This window comes from Medicago truncatula, chromosome 7 (genome assembly GCF_003473485.1).
Source record: "Medicago truncatula cultivar Jemalong A17 chromosome 7, MtrunA17r5.0-ANR, whole genome shotgun sequence".
Classification (NCBI taxonomy): Eukaryota; Viridiplantae; Streptophyta; class Magnoliopsida; order Fabales; family Fabaceae; genus Medicago; species Medicago truncatula.
Genome location: NC_053048.1, coordinates 28,936,157 through 28,950,612, shown reverse-complemented (window position 1 = coordinate 28,950,612; position 14,456 = coordinate 28,936,157). Strand labels below are relative to the sequence as shown.

The following is a 14,456-nucleotide window of genomic DNA, read 5'->3' as shown; positions in this document are numbered from 1 at the left end:
CATATGCTGTTTTCTCCAACATAGGTCTGATATAGATCCTATTTTGAATATAACATGAAGTATTGATTGCTTCTGCCCAAAAATGTTTAGCTAAGTTGTTTTCATGGATCATGGTTCTGGCCATTTCTTGTAAGGTTCTGTTCTTTCTCTCTACAACCCCATTTTGTTGTGGAGTTCTAGGAGAAGAGAACTCATGGAGAATCCCATGTTTTTCACAAAAAAATTCAAATGGCTCATTTTCAAATTCTCCACCATGATCACTTCTGACTTTCAAAATTTTCAATTCTTTTTCAGATTGTATTTGAGTGCAGAAGCTGCTAAACACTTCACATGCATAGTCTTTACTTTTAATGAATTTTACCCAAGTCCATCTGCTGTAATCATCAACAATGACTAATCCATATTTACTTCCATATAAAGATGCAGTGTTAACTGGACCAAAAAGATCAATATGGAGTAATTCTAAGGGTCTGGAGGTTGATATAATATCTTTAGATTTGAAAGAACTTTTCACAATTTTCCCTTTCTGACATGCACCACAAAGTGCATCTGAATGATAATCAATGTTAGGCAATCCTTTGACCAGTTGTAACTTGCTAATTTTAGAAATTAATCTCCAATTAGCATGTCCCAACCTTTTATGCCATACCCATTTTTTATCATTCATTGACAGAAGGCAAACTACCTTCTGATCAGCCAGATCAGAGAAATTTATTTTATAGACATTCTCAACTCTCTTTCCCTTGAATGTAATGGATTTGTCATCCTTGTTGACTAGTGTGCAGTTGGTCTTACTGAACGTTACATCATACCCATTGTCACAAAATTGACTAATGCTCAATAGGTTATGCTTCAGACCATCTACTAGCCACACATTATTAATTGAGATGGAGGAATTACCAATAGTACCTGTACCAATGATCTTTCCAGTTTGGTTGCCACCAAACTTCACTTCTCCTCCATCTTTCATTGTAAGGGTAAGGAACAAAGCTTTCTCTCCAGTCATGTGCCTTGAACATCCGCTGTCTAGGTACCATGACCTTTGTTTCTCTCTTGCCCTTAAGCACACCTGCATTTTTGGTCAATTCAGATTTAGGTACCCATATCTTCATGGGTCCTTTTGGGTTAGTTTTGGAGGTTTTACTTTTCCTCCCTTGTACCTTAGGGTGAATGCTGAGTGGCTTCTGATCATTCAATACTTTAGGTTTGACACCTTTTGGTATTGTTTTCTCAGAAGCAGTAGCTGCTTTGTTCTTCTGATCCTTTTGTTTTGGGATTTTAGATTCTGGTTTAATCAGATTCTGATGAACAGGTTCTGATCTTTTCAGAATTTTAATCTTTTGACTCTTAGGATCAGATTCTGTCATCACCTTGATCTTAAGGTTTTCTGGCTTTGATGTGATCTTAGCCTGTGAACCAGAAGCTTCAGGTTTTGACTGAACAGCAGTTAAAGCATTTGTACCTTCAGGCACAAAGGTGGATTTCAATCCATCCTTGATACAATCACAGTAGCTCTTGAGACTGTATTCTTTGGATTTCTCCTCAGAATATCCAATCCCTTTGCCTTTGTTCTTGTATGTGCTGTAGATCATAGAAGCAACTTTGCTTCTGTCTATTCCAGCCATAATAAAATTATCCAAGGCAATCTCATGTTTATTGCCTGAACCTTTATCACATTTTTCTTGTAGCTTCTGACAAAGACTCTTGAGTCTATCTTCATATGTTGTTGATATAAGGTTAAGCCCTTTGAGTTCTTCTTCAGAAGCTTTCAGTTCCAATAGAGTTGACTTTTGTTGTTTCATCAAATCAACATATTTTTCTTTTAAATCTGTCAACTCATTGGTTCTGTGTTCAAACAGTGATAAAAGTTCTTTTAGAGAATCAACAAGTTCTTGTCTAGGGATTTTGGAATATACCTCATTTTCATCTTCTGAATCTGATTCAGCTTCTGATACTGCTTCTGATGATACTGTTGCCACTAACCCCATGGCTGCCTTAGTATCATCATCAGCTTCTTCTTTATCAGAACCAGATTCACTATCCAAATCTTCTCAGGTCGCCATCAAGCTCTTTTTGATTTGCTTTCTGAATTTACTGGAGTTGAAGCTTGATTTCTTGGATTTGCCTTTAAACTTCTCCTTCTGAAGATCAGGGCAATCAGCAATGAAATGACCAGGCTTCTTACAATTGAAGCATCCCTTTTGATATTCTTTCTTGGAGTTCTTGTAGCTACCTCTCTTGCTCAGAAATTTCTTCTGCTTCCTTGCCAGATACTCAAGCTTGTTGGACAGCATAGCCATCTTTACAGATTGATCTTCATCAGAATCTCCATCAGGTGATTCTTCTTCAGATTCACTGGCTTTGTAGGCTTTGGAAGATTTTGAGGTCTTTCCTTTAGATGGTAAAGCAATGGATTTACTCTTCTTAGAGGTTTCATGCTCATTTAAACTCATTTCATGCACTTTGAGTGAGCTAACAAGATCTTCAACACTTAAAGTATTTAGATCCTTAGCTTCCTCAATAGCAGTTACTTTGGGTCTCCATCTTGAAGGTAAGCTTCTCAAAATCTTACTAACATGATCAGAAGCAACATAGCTTTTCTTCAGTATTTGCAATCCAGAAACTAAAGTTTGAAATCTTGAGTACATTTCTTCTATACTCTCATCATCCTTCATTCTGAAAAGTTCATACTGATGAACTAGCATCAAAGCTTTAGCCTCTTTTACTTTCTTGCTGCCTTCAAAGTTTGCACATAGAGAAGCAAACATAGCCTTCGCAGTAGATTTGTCACTCATCTTCATGTATTCGGTGCGAGGTATAGAAGCCACAATGATTCCTCTTATCTTGTGGTGTTTCTTATAAAGCTTCTTCTGAGCAGGACTATGTATTCTTCTATCTATAGCAGCTCCTTCTTCATCCAAATCCAGATCATCAACTCCATCTTCCAGTATGTCCCATAACTCTTCATCCAATCTCATGATAAAGCTGTACATATTTGTTTTCCACCATGAAAACTCTTCTGGATCTCCATTAAACTTTGGAGCTTTTCCAGAGTCTGTTTTCTTGTCAGCAGTATCATAGTCATGCTTGACACTTGTGTATTTTGTAGTAACTGATTCCTCATCTCCAGACATGTTTTTCTAATAGATCTTGAACTGTAACACGGTTAAGTGCTGTGATAACAGAGCAAGCTCTGATACCAATTGAAGGTGAAAAACACAAGAGGGGGGGGGGGGGGGGGGGGGGTTGAATTGTGTTTTCTTTTTCTCTTAAAAAATACTTCTTCTGATAAAACTTCAGAAGCAGTTTGATTGCTTCTGATGAAATGATCAGAGTCAGATTGCAGCGGAAAAGAACAGAGCAGAGAAAAGAAAGACAAAGACACAAGCAGTTATCCTAGTTCCTTCCACAACACGGAAGTAGTCCAGTCCCCCTTGCACTTCCAAGGAGATTTCACTATAATCACAAAGATTACAACTGCTCAATACTTTCTAAGTATGAGACTTCACAAAAATGCTCAAGCACACACGCAAGAGTCTTCCAATGCTCAAGCACTAAGCAAGAGACTTCTAATGCTCAAGCACGCAGGCAAGAGACTTCTAATCAAACAAAAATACAGAGAATTGAGTTTGAATTGAACACTTGATATACAATCAGTGGTGTTCACAATACAATACAGAAAAGACTCTAGACTTTGAATTTCTAAGATGTATCAAATCAGTGCAGAAATTCAGTGTGCTTTGTAGAATCAAATTGACAGAGTTTTGGCGCTTTTGAACTTATGTATATCTATCTGCAATCTTCAAGTCTTCACTCCTTTATATAGAGGCGTGAAAGAGACGTTGAGATAATCAGCACGTCTAAAGAGTCGTTTGAAATCCTTTGATTATCCACCAGTGATCCTTTGCCTGATTTGGGTGTAGTCCTTTGAAGAATAAGCTTCAAATTCATTCCCATCTTGAGTGTACAAATTCTGCAGGCATGGTTGTTGTTTTGTCTTGTAGCGTAGACAGAAAACAGAGTAGTGGAGGTAGTGGTTGTACACTTGTACTTTGTCAACTCTATTAACGAGAGACAAGTGCTCAGTGCTATCCATATATCCGTTGATACCTCCCTTTCAATTCTTCGTTCTTCTTGGATAAGACTGAATTGAGAATCAGCTACTTTGAATCTTTAGTTTAATTAAAGGATCAAACGTAGCTTCTGGTGAAGATATTGCTTCTGATGAAAACTTTTGCTTCTGATGACGTCATCACTTCAGCTTCAGGAGCAGTTTTCTTCAGATGCTCAGAATTTCTTTTTCTTTCCATTGTTCTTCCAAGACCTATTGAAATAACTTGAGTAGCCTTTGGTCCTGTACACTTGAACAATTATTAGTAATAACCAATTGACAATTTTTAATACCTTGTTATCATCAAAACTTAATAAGGTTAATTGTGAAACACATTTTGTTCCAACAGTAATGTACAAAAAAAGTTCCATAATTTATAGTAGTTGTTAAATATGTAATTATTTAAGTATCAACCCTAACTTTTTAGTCAAACTTCGTCAATTCAACTACGTACTTAATGTTTATTACAACTTTAGTGGCCCATCCGAACTTTTTTTTCTAGCTCCGCTATTGAACGTGGGTTTACATAGGCCAAATTATATACTCCTCTATTAGAATATTCAATAGTTGACAACGTTTGCCGGTGATACTAGCGAATCTACGGTCGAACACATAACACGTTATTTAACGAAGACTGAAGATATTACAAACAATGAGAATTTGAGATTAATTTTTTTTTTCTTCCAAATTCTCTAAAAAATAATGCCTTTACGTGGTTCACCACGTTTGCACCATATTCCATTCAACATTGAACTTAATTAGATAGACTATTTCATGAACAATTTTAATTGATACAACACAAATTCAAAGTCGCTAAAAACAAAAAGGATGAATGCGCGAACAAAATCACAAAAGTCAATAGAATAAACTATGAAGTATTCATTGTCTACAATGTTGACAACATTAAAGTTATTGATTGAATCCACACTTGCTCAAAGTTAATCTTTCAACCTGAATCAAATAAAGATCGCACTAAAACTGAAGGTCAAAAACACACTACATAGAGACAATAAATAAAAACAAATATAATTGTGCAAAGATGACAAAATCACAAGAACGAACGAAATAAAATTGAAAATACGTGAAAATCACTTATTTAAGAAAAAAAAAGAAATAAAATCACTTCGAAAATATCTTCAAGAATTGAAAGATTTACTATCATTCCTTCAAAACTCAAATAGTTTAATAGCTTGAGGATCACCAAATCTTTTCTTAACGAATTATCAACAATTCTTATTTAACTTGCCTTATCTAATACAATTTACATGAAACAAACCAAGCATCGATGAAAAATCACATAGCAAGAAAAAAAAAAAAAAAAAAAAGGTATATTTCATCAGTTAACTCAAGCTTGGCAAACAGTCATCATCCCTTCAACATCATCACAAACACACTCAAAATGGAATGCATTCAACAACCCAATAAAATCTATAAAGACATCAAATAAGGCGATAAAAAACACAAGTTAATTATATTTACCACGAAGCAAAAAAATGAGACAGGGAGAAAAAGTAAAAAGACACCAACTAAGTTAGTACAGTCAAGTCGTGGCTTGTTGATCTTATGGGACATAACCAAAGTCAATCCATATTGATGAATAAGAAAGCTATGAGTTCATCTTGCTCCATTTGCCTTTGCTCCATTTATCCCATTTACCATCATGGATGTGTGACACGTGCTAAAATAATATCCAACGGATGGACTCTTAACATTGGGTATTTTAAGTTATATAACATTGCCCAATCAGGATGTGCCACGTGGCACACCCTTTTTAAAAAAAAAAACTCAATTAAAGGAGAATAAGAGAACATGTGACTGAGAGAACGAGTGAAATAGAAAACGCGCGTTAACCCTTCTGCTTCCTCCTTCCACTTCAAAACAAACTCACTCACCATCATCCTCATCATCATCAGTTTTCCGTCCACCGTCGATCACCACCGCCGCCGTCAACCTGCCACTTCTGCTTCTTATCTTTTTCTTTAGAATGATTGAAATGTTCATAGAAATGAGATTAACCCATAATAAAAATCAAAATTTCTATGAAAATAGAGAATAGCAACACTTATCAAGAAGATAAAACAATTGTTTTTGAACTAGTTTCAATTTATTAGGATTTGATTTTAGGAAATTTAGAGTTTTATTTGAGGATGTATAGAACCAATTGCAATATCTACTAAACTTTGTTTCTTTTTTTAAAAAGTTTGACTCATGTTGTTGTTGTTTTGAAATAGGCAAAGGGGATTGATTGATTCTTGAATGTTTTTGTTCTTATCATTCATTCTGTTTTAATGTTTTCTTTCTTAGACTTTGTTTGGATGCACAAAGAAAGTGAAAGGAAAGAATGAGAAAAGAAAGATTGTCTAAGGAAAAAAAGAGAGCAGAAAGTAAGAGGATTGTTTTGGTTGTTTGGTACAAGAGAAAGTGGAGTAGAAAGTTTAAGGAAAGAAAGATCTAAATGTAGTAATTGACATTAATACCCTTAAATAAAAATAATATGTTAATATATATAAACTAATTGTCTACGGTTATAGTGGAAAAATAAGATGTGGCATAAAAGTAAAACAACCATATGTGCTAACAAAAGGTTAGGCTATAAATTATTTAAAAAAAAAAAAGAAAGAAGAAGAAGTTAGCATTGAATTGAAAAAATAATTGAATGAAAACAACGACTGAAATAGTAAAATGAAAGATAATAAAAATAGGGGCATTTTGAACATTTTGAGCAAAACACTAATATTTCTCAAGCATTCCGTTGATATGTGGGTGGAAAGCTTTCTGACGTGGGTCCCACATATATTCTTTCTTTCCTTCATCTTTTTAGGGAATTCCAAACAATGGAAAGGCTTTCTTTCCTTCACCTTTCTCTCGTCATCACTTTCTTTCCCTTGAAACAAACATACCCTTAATGTTTTGTATGAATTGTTTTTTATGCCTTATGTTCTTTATTTACTTTTTAGGTTCTTTGGATAGTTTGATCAAATATGGCATCTTCAGATGTTGATTGAAAACCAAAGATTGGAATGGAATTTGATTCTATGGAAGAGGCTAATAAGTTTTGGCTTGCTTATAGTTTATGTGTGGGCTTCGGAGTTAGAGTACGTTTCGCAAACAAAAAAGAAGACGGTAGCGTATCGTCATGTCGATTGGTTTGTTGTAAGGAAGGGCTAAAAAGGAAGGAGAAAAGATATGCATATGAAGGAAAATATACGAGAGTCGATGTTAGAACAAATTGCCCTGTAAGAATTACACTTTCTCGTAAGAATGGAAAGTTGGTCATCCTTGACTTTGAAGAAGAACATAACCATGATCTACAAAATTCAGAGACAACACACATGCTTCTGGTTTGATACCTGTTTTCTGCTGCTGTTTTGTGTATGTTATGGACGCTGCAGGTGCCTGGGGGGTTCCGGTTTGCAGTTTGTTTTTTGCTGTTCAGGCGCGGTTTTTTGGAGCATAGGAACTGTGTTTTTGCTGTTAAAACCACTTAGTAGTGTTATTTTGGCTGCTGTTAGTGTGATGTCTTAGGATTGTGCAGCCACACCTCTACTAAGTTGTTATAGCAGCAGCTTTGGTTCCCCATGGTGGGTATTTTTTGGGGTTTGTCCCATTTTTTCCTGCTGAATTATAGCAGTAGTGTTATAGCATCCTCTGCCATACATTGACTTTGTATTTTGAATGGAATATACAATATTTTGCTAGCCTAATTGTGTTATAGCAGCCTCTGTCATTTGTTCGTTTGTATTTATGAGTTTTTTCGCTTATGCATTTTTTCGCTTATTGAGTTGTTTCAATTGCACATCAATATTGAATTGAATATTAACAATTATATTGAGTTGTTTCATAATACATGTACATTGCGTAATGATCCAATTATCTACATGTACATTGTGTTGTCAACAACTTTCTCTGCTTCATCTTTCACCAATTTGATATTGGTTTCTGTTGATGTCTTTGTATTTGTAACATTACACTTCATCATATTGAACATTTTTAGCACCTCACTTACATAATTTCTTTCATGTGGAATGGTTTCCCTTTCGGTTTTCACAAGTTTCCTTTCAAGAAAGTATGACAATTCTTCTATATTAGCATTTCAAACTCAGACTTCATCAATCTCTTAAAATATTCAAACTCATTTTTTACGCTGTCAGTTATCATTAAGTCATCCATATATATGCACACTATAATTGAGGATGTTTATGATTTAGAAAAGAATAACATTTGTTAAACTGCAGATTCATTAGAAAGGAGTATATTATATTATTACAAGATATAGGTACATGCTTCAAGCCATAAAGAGCATTGTTCATAACAGATGCTCAGTTTCACAGATTTAGCAGACTAATAGCAGTATATTGCGTTTTTTCCGCTTATGCGTTTTCATAACAGATGTTCAGATTCACATATTTTCAATTTCACCATAGCATACTAATAATAGCAATTCTCTGCAACATCATTGTAACCCTCTTTTCACTATTTTTGTCAAAATTCAAATAATCACAAATCAACCCACCTCTCAAGAGACAACTGAAAGGATATTTGTTGTTATTAGTCTACTGATCTCTACAATAACAACCCTCAATGAATCCCTTAATGAATCTCAAAATTAATTCCAAATCAAATTCATCAAATTTGAAAAAGAGTGTCGCAGGAGAGAAAGTGAAGAGGAACGGTGGTCGATGGTGGAGAGGAGGATGGCGACGGAGGGAGGTGTCGGCGGTGGCGGAGAAAAGTGATGGTGGGTGGTGGGTTCTGATGTCGTAGGGGAGAAGAGAATAGGACTGCGTTTTTGAGTTTTCACTTGTTCTCTGAGTCACGTGTTCTCTTATTCTCCTTTAATTGAGTTTTTTTTATAGAAAAAAGGGTGTGCCGCATGGCACACCCTGATTGAACAATGTTATATAACTTAAAATACCCAATGTTACACAAGTGGAACCCGGCTATTTAACCACTCATACTCTCCATGACATGAAAGGTAGTGATGACATAAATTGAATGCTCAACAAATATATGGCTTAAATGTTCAAGACAATCGGAGGGAATCATCGCCTACATCTTGTTATCCTACAAAGACAAATAAAAAGACAACAAACAAATTGAGAAAAAAAATCTTAACATAAAACTAAGAAAATGGTAAAAAAAATACAACAAATAACATAGACAAAATAAATATGTTGCCTTTTGCATAAACATACATCAATGTTAAGAAGGATTAGTTCAATGCTATCAACTCTGCCACGAAAAAAACAGCTCTCAACAGGCCACATTCTAATAACCCTGACCATAACTCTCTAGTCCAACCTTCCAGACTTAAGAGATAGCAAGAAACAGATTTAAATATCTTTATAGATCCAAGAAACAGATTTAAATATAAGTTGTTATAAGGAGAAGTGATGGTGACAATAAGACATCTTAGCAAATTCAAAAATAATTTATTAATATAACCAGCGTATATTTATAATTGATTGTGTTCTAATTTAATATTAACCCCTCAGGCATTCGAACGCAAAAATAATAAATATAACTATTATCTTAGAAGTATTTTGGTTAAAAATAAATTATTGCACCTTAATATTAAAGAAATGAAAAATGCTTGATAGCACGACAGAATAACATGCACGAATGCACACGACATATTTCAAACCATTTGATGAAATGTTTTTCATTTTATTAATTATTTATTCTATGCCATTTTATTTGCCTTCCGCATGATTTGTGTGTTGTGTATTGTCGTGGGGATAAAGAGTCGTGTTGTATAGCACTTCTCTAAAAAAATATATACTTAATGAAATGGAACAATTAAAATTTAGAAATGGGTCTTAAAAAAATGGTCCAAATAAATTTTTTTAAAATATTATCATAAGCATAGAATAATAAACTAAAATAACATATAAATCAAGCCATGAAAGACACACAACCACACCAAACGACAACATATAAGACACATGCAATCAACAATAAACAATTTTATCATAAACCTAAGCCAAACTTCCCATGCCTACCCCTTCCAACTTTTTATTTTATATGTAAATCCTGGTCATCGACCTCAATGTATTTTCTTTTCTCATTGACCTTTGTATCTTGGCAAAAGTTGAGATCAGATGGAGAATGAATTATGGTATTGGCATTTTCAAGATCCTAAAAGTCATTCCTTGCAACCAAATCTCCAAGATAAATTTCAGAATGATCAAACACCTTGTAATCCAAAATATTCTCTGCACACAGTAATAAGTTAAAAAAAACTTAAAAAAAACCAATAAACCCTATCACAAAATCAAACACACATTATTATGACCATGAGGACTATAATCAATGGGATTAAGGAACACATCTATCAAACACGGATGGGAAAAAACACATCGGACATCATAAAACATAGAACTTCAAGAAAAATCACTTGATATTGTCTCAACCTCAAAAATCATTGGATCGGCAAACAACAAATTCATCTCATCTGGATACAAAGAAGAACCCTCGTGCTACACAAAAACCAAATAAAATTATTTAAGCAACAATGAAATCCATAAAAAGACCTAAAAAAAAAAAATCAATCAACAATATCCATGTCAGGGAAGCAAGCTTCTTAACAGTCTAGTCATGCATAAGGAATAAAGTCTCAATGTTGAAATCACCGACACTCACATGTAGCATAAACCTAAAAAAAGATTAATTATCAATCCACTTATCAACACCCTCATCAACACCGAAATAGCAAGCAACCACAATAAACAAACCTTCGTCCTTAGATGAGATCAATTTAACAAAACTCATAGTAGACCTATCACCAACAAATTAATGCAACCCAACAATTTGAGATATTTTAAACATAATTGACCAAAACAATAAACAAATATGATGGGGAGAAGACCAAATTTCATTGTGAGTATTGATCATCTCTCCGTCATATTTGTTTATTGTGTTGGTCAATTATATCTATAATATCTCAAATTGTTGGATTGCATGAATTTGTTTGTGATAAGCCTATTAGGAGTTTTGTTAAATTTATCTCATCCAAGGATGAAAGTTTGTTTATTGTGGTTTCTTGCTATTTTGGTGTTGATTAGGGTGTTGACAAGTGGATTAATCACCAATTACCGTTAGATGAACCTAGGTATTCAATTATTTTGTTTCTCGATATCTTATCGATTTTTTGGTGATTAAACATACATTTAATTGATGAAAATGTTGGATTATTGATTGTTATGTTATGTAAATATTTTTTATAGGTTTAGGATACAGGTGAGTGTCGGTGGTTTCGACATTGAGGCTTTCTTCCTTATGCGTGACCAGATTAATAAGAAGCTAGCACCCTTCACATGCAACGTGTTGATTGAAATAGTGTTTTTTTCTTGGTCTCTTTATGGATTTCATTTGTAATTTCATTGTTGCTCCAATAATTTGATTTGGTTTTTGTGTAGTACGAGAGTTCTTCTTTTTATCCAGATGAGATGAATTCATTGTATGCCGATCCAATGATTTTTGAGGTTGAGAAAATATCGTATGATTTTTCTTTAAGTTATATGGCTTATGAGGTCCAACGTATTTTTATTCATCCGTGTTTGATACATGCGTTCCTTAATCCCATTGATTATAGTTCTCATGATCATATTAAGGTGTGTTTTATTATGTGATAGGGTTTATAGTTTCACTACTAGAAAAAGCAAAATTAGCGAGGGAAATTAGTGACGGAAAAAATGAAATTCCTCACAAATTCCTTGGTCGCAAAATTTAGTGACGGAATTAGAGAGGGATTTCACGTTTTCCGTCACTAAATTTCCCTCACTAATTTTTGTTTTTTTAGTAGTGTTTGTGTGCTCTTTTGTTCTTTTAATTTTTTTCAACTTATTACTGTGTGCAGGATATTTTGGATTACAAAGTGTTTGATCATTATGAAGTTTATCATGAAAATGTAAATGCCATAATTAGGGTCAACTATAAGAGCACTTATTTGTTTGTTAGGGTGTAAATTATGCAGCAGCTAAGGTTAATTTTTTTTTCTAACTTAAATCCATTCACTATTGCAACGTTAATAAGATATTTTTATTTTATTTTTATATGAATGTTTATGTGATTTCCTTTTATAACTTTCAGTGCATTTTCAAGCCACCTTTTGGTGATCTCTCACCCGTTATTTCTCAATCTGACTAAATCTCAATCCATGGATTCAATTCTAAGTTTTGAAATTCTGCTTCCATTGATGCTTCTATTGAAGTTGTGGTGGTAGATCGTTTAAGTGGACCAAGTACAAGTACTGCCCTGTCTTAATCCTAAAAGGGACCTTCTTTTCACGGACCTTCTTTTCACTTTTTTGTAGTGTAATATGTTTTTGTTATAATTTTTTTAACAATGAAATTTTTAAGGAAAGTTTCAAATGAATTATAACAAAAGACGACCATGTTTAATCAACACGAATTTTTTTAAACATGAATAAGGGAATGATAAATTAACAATAAAATTTACTACTAACAAATTTTAGAATTTAGGGTTTTCAATCAAATTGAGGAAAATTGAATTCTAAAAGGAAGAAATTGAGAAAAACTCACCATGAGGAAGAACAGAGGTGAAGTAGCTGCAAAACATAAGCTCCGAAGCGGCAGAGGCCTTTTCGTCGTGGTGGCCGCCAACAAAGAAGCTCCCGTAGTGATTCTTTTTAGGAGAAAATATGAGGTTTTAAAAAATCAAACTTTTCCAATCTACCAATAAATTGAGGGCTTTTGAAGAGGAAGATGAGAGAATCAAAATGGTGGTTCTATTTTCAATTAAGGTTCTTGGAGTTTGCCGAAAACTTAGAAAGAAGTTGGATATGGTTGTGGATTTGGAGGAGAAGCAGCTGATACACGTCATAGAAGAAGGAGAAAACAGAATGGTGTATGTGTTTTGTTCAGCAGCTGATACACTATAAAATTTTACTGCTTTGTAAGAATTTTTTTTGTAAGAATGATCCCTATTTTTAAAACTTTTTTGCCAAAATAGACACTATTAGTCCTCCAAATTAAATAGTCCTTATAAAATGCAAATAGGGACTAAAAGTAAATAAAAATTTGTACGGACTAAACTTAAGAGCTGGTAATTTTGGAGGGACTAAAAACATGTTTAACTCTATATAATAATAATAATAATAATAATAATAATAATAATAATAATAATAATAAGTGAAAGATCCTTAAAAAAATAATAAGTGAAAGTTATTTATAGTTTCTATATTTTTTTGACAATTTTATAATTTCAATATGTGAAATGGTTTTCATCTTAATTTTAAGCCTCTAATGCCAAAAACAAACACTTTCTTCTGGGGGAGGGGAGGGAAGCTAAGAGAATATTTTTGTCTTTAAAACAATTTGCAGGAGACACGTCAGACTTCCCTAATGTCAAAGATCTATAAGTTAAAATTAATATATATGATTCCTATTTTAATATACATACATTTGCATTTAAAATGTATGACCTGTGGCTTGTACCAACTTAATTGCAACTTATGAGTTACATACTGATTTTCTCTAGAAAATGGTTTATAATATAGCTATTTCCAAACTGATCAAATCTTATTGGGTTGCTAGTCACTTACTACTTTTTTCAAACTTGAATTTGGATTACGAATTTAATCCTTTGTTTTTAGTTTTATCTTTTTTCCTACCTTCCAAAGAATAAAGTAGAGACGACCCCATTAGTTGAAGCGCACATGTGCCTTTTAGTTGTATCCCATTCCTCGACGACCTCCACAATTCAAGTCCCTGTGAATGCAGACGAGGAGTTATGTTACAGCTTATGGTCAGAATAATCTTACTTATTATAGAAGCTAACCACACTTCAAAAACTTTAAGTTAATTATTGTTACCATTATTTATCAAAATGGCAGCAAGTTAAAGAAATAACTTACACCAGGAAACAAAGGTACCATTGCAAATAAAAGCAACAACTTATGCTAATGACAACAATCAATGTGTATGTTCTTTTTAACATGCACATTGTTTTCAACTTTATGGAATCCCTTCAAATGAAATTGTATACTACGAACTTTAAAACTACTCTAAATAGTTATGAAGCACGGACACTTCTCGGATCAGACATGTCTCGATGTCGGACATGTGTCATGTCTGACACCGACACATATAATTATACTGAATTATGCAATTTTCTAAAATTATTAGCGGTGTCGGCGTGTCAGTGTCTGTGTCGGTGTGTATCCGTACTTCATAGCTAAATAGTGATTTCATTAGAAAATACACAAGAATGTTACATAGCAGCAAAATGTTTTGCTCACCATTAAGAGTTTCCCAAATGTTATAGTTAGAGACCAAATAATAAGATTGTTTAGTTACCTGCTAAATGATCATTTATTTCATAG

The 14,456-nt window shown here is 33.6% G+C and overlaps 1 long non-coding RNA gene across 1 annotated transcript; it reads right to left on the bottom strand.

Moving 5' to 3' along the window:
- Positions 1-8,331: 8,331 nt before the first annotated feature.
- On the bottom strand, positions 8,332-9,459 carry LOC112416812 (uncharacterized). The gene is made up of 2 exons (XR_003007321.2): positions 9,307-9,459; positions 8,332-9,175 (listed from the first exon to the last, which is right to left on the bottom strand). It is a non-coding gene; the product is annotated as an uncharacterized lncRNA (long non-coding RNA).
- Between the last annotated feature and the right edge of the window lie 4,997 nt (positions 9,460-14,456).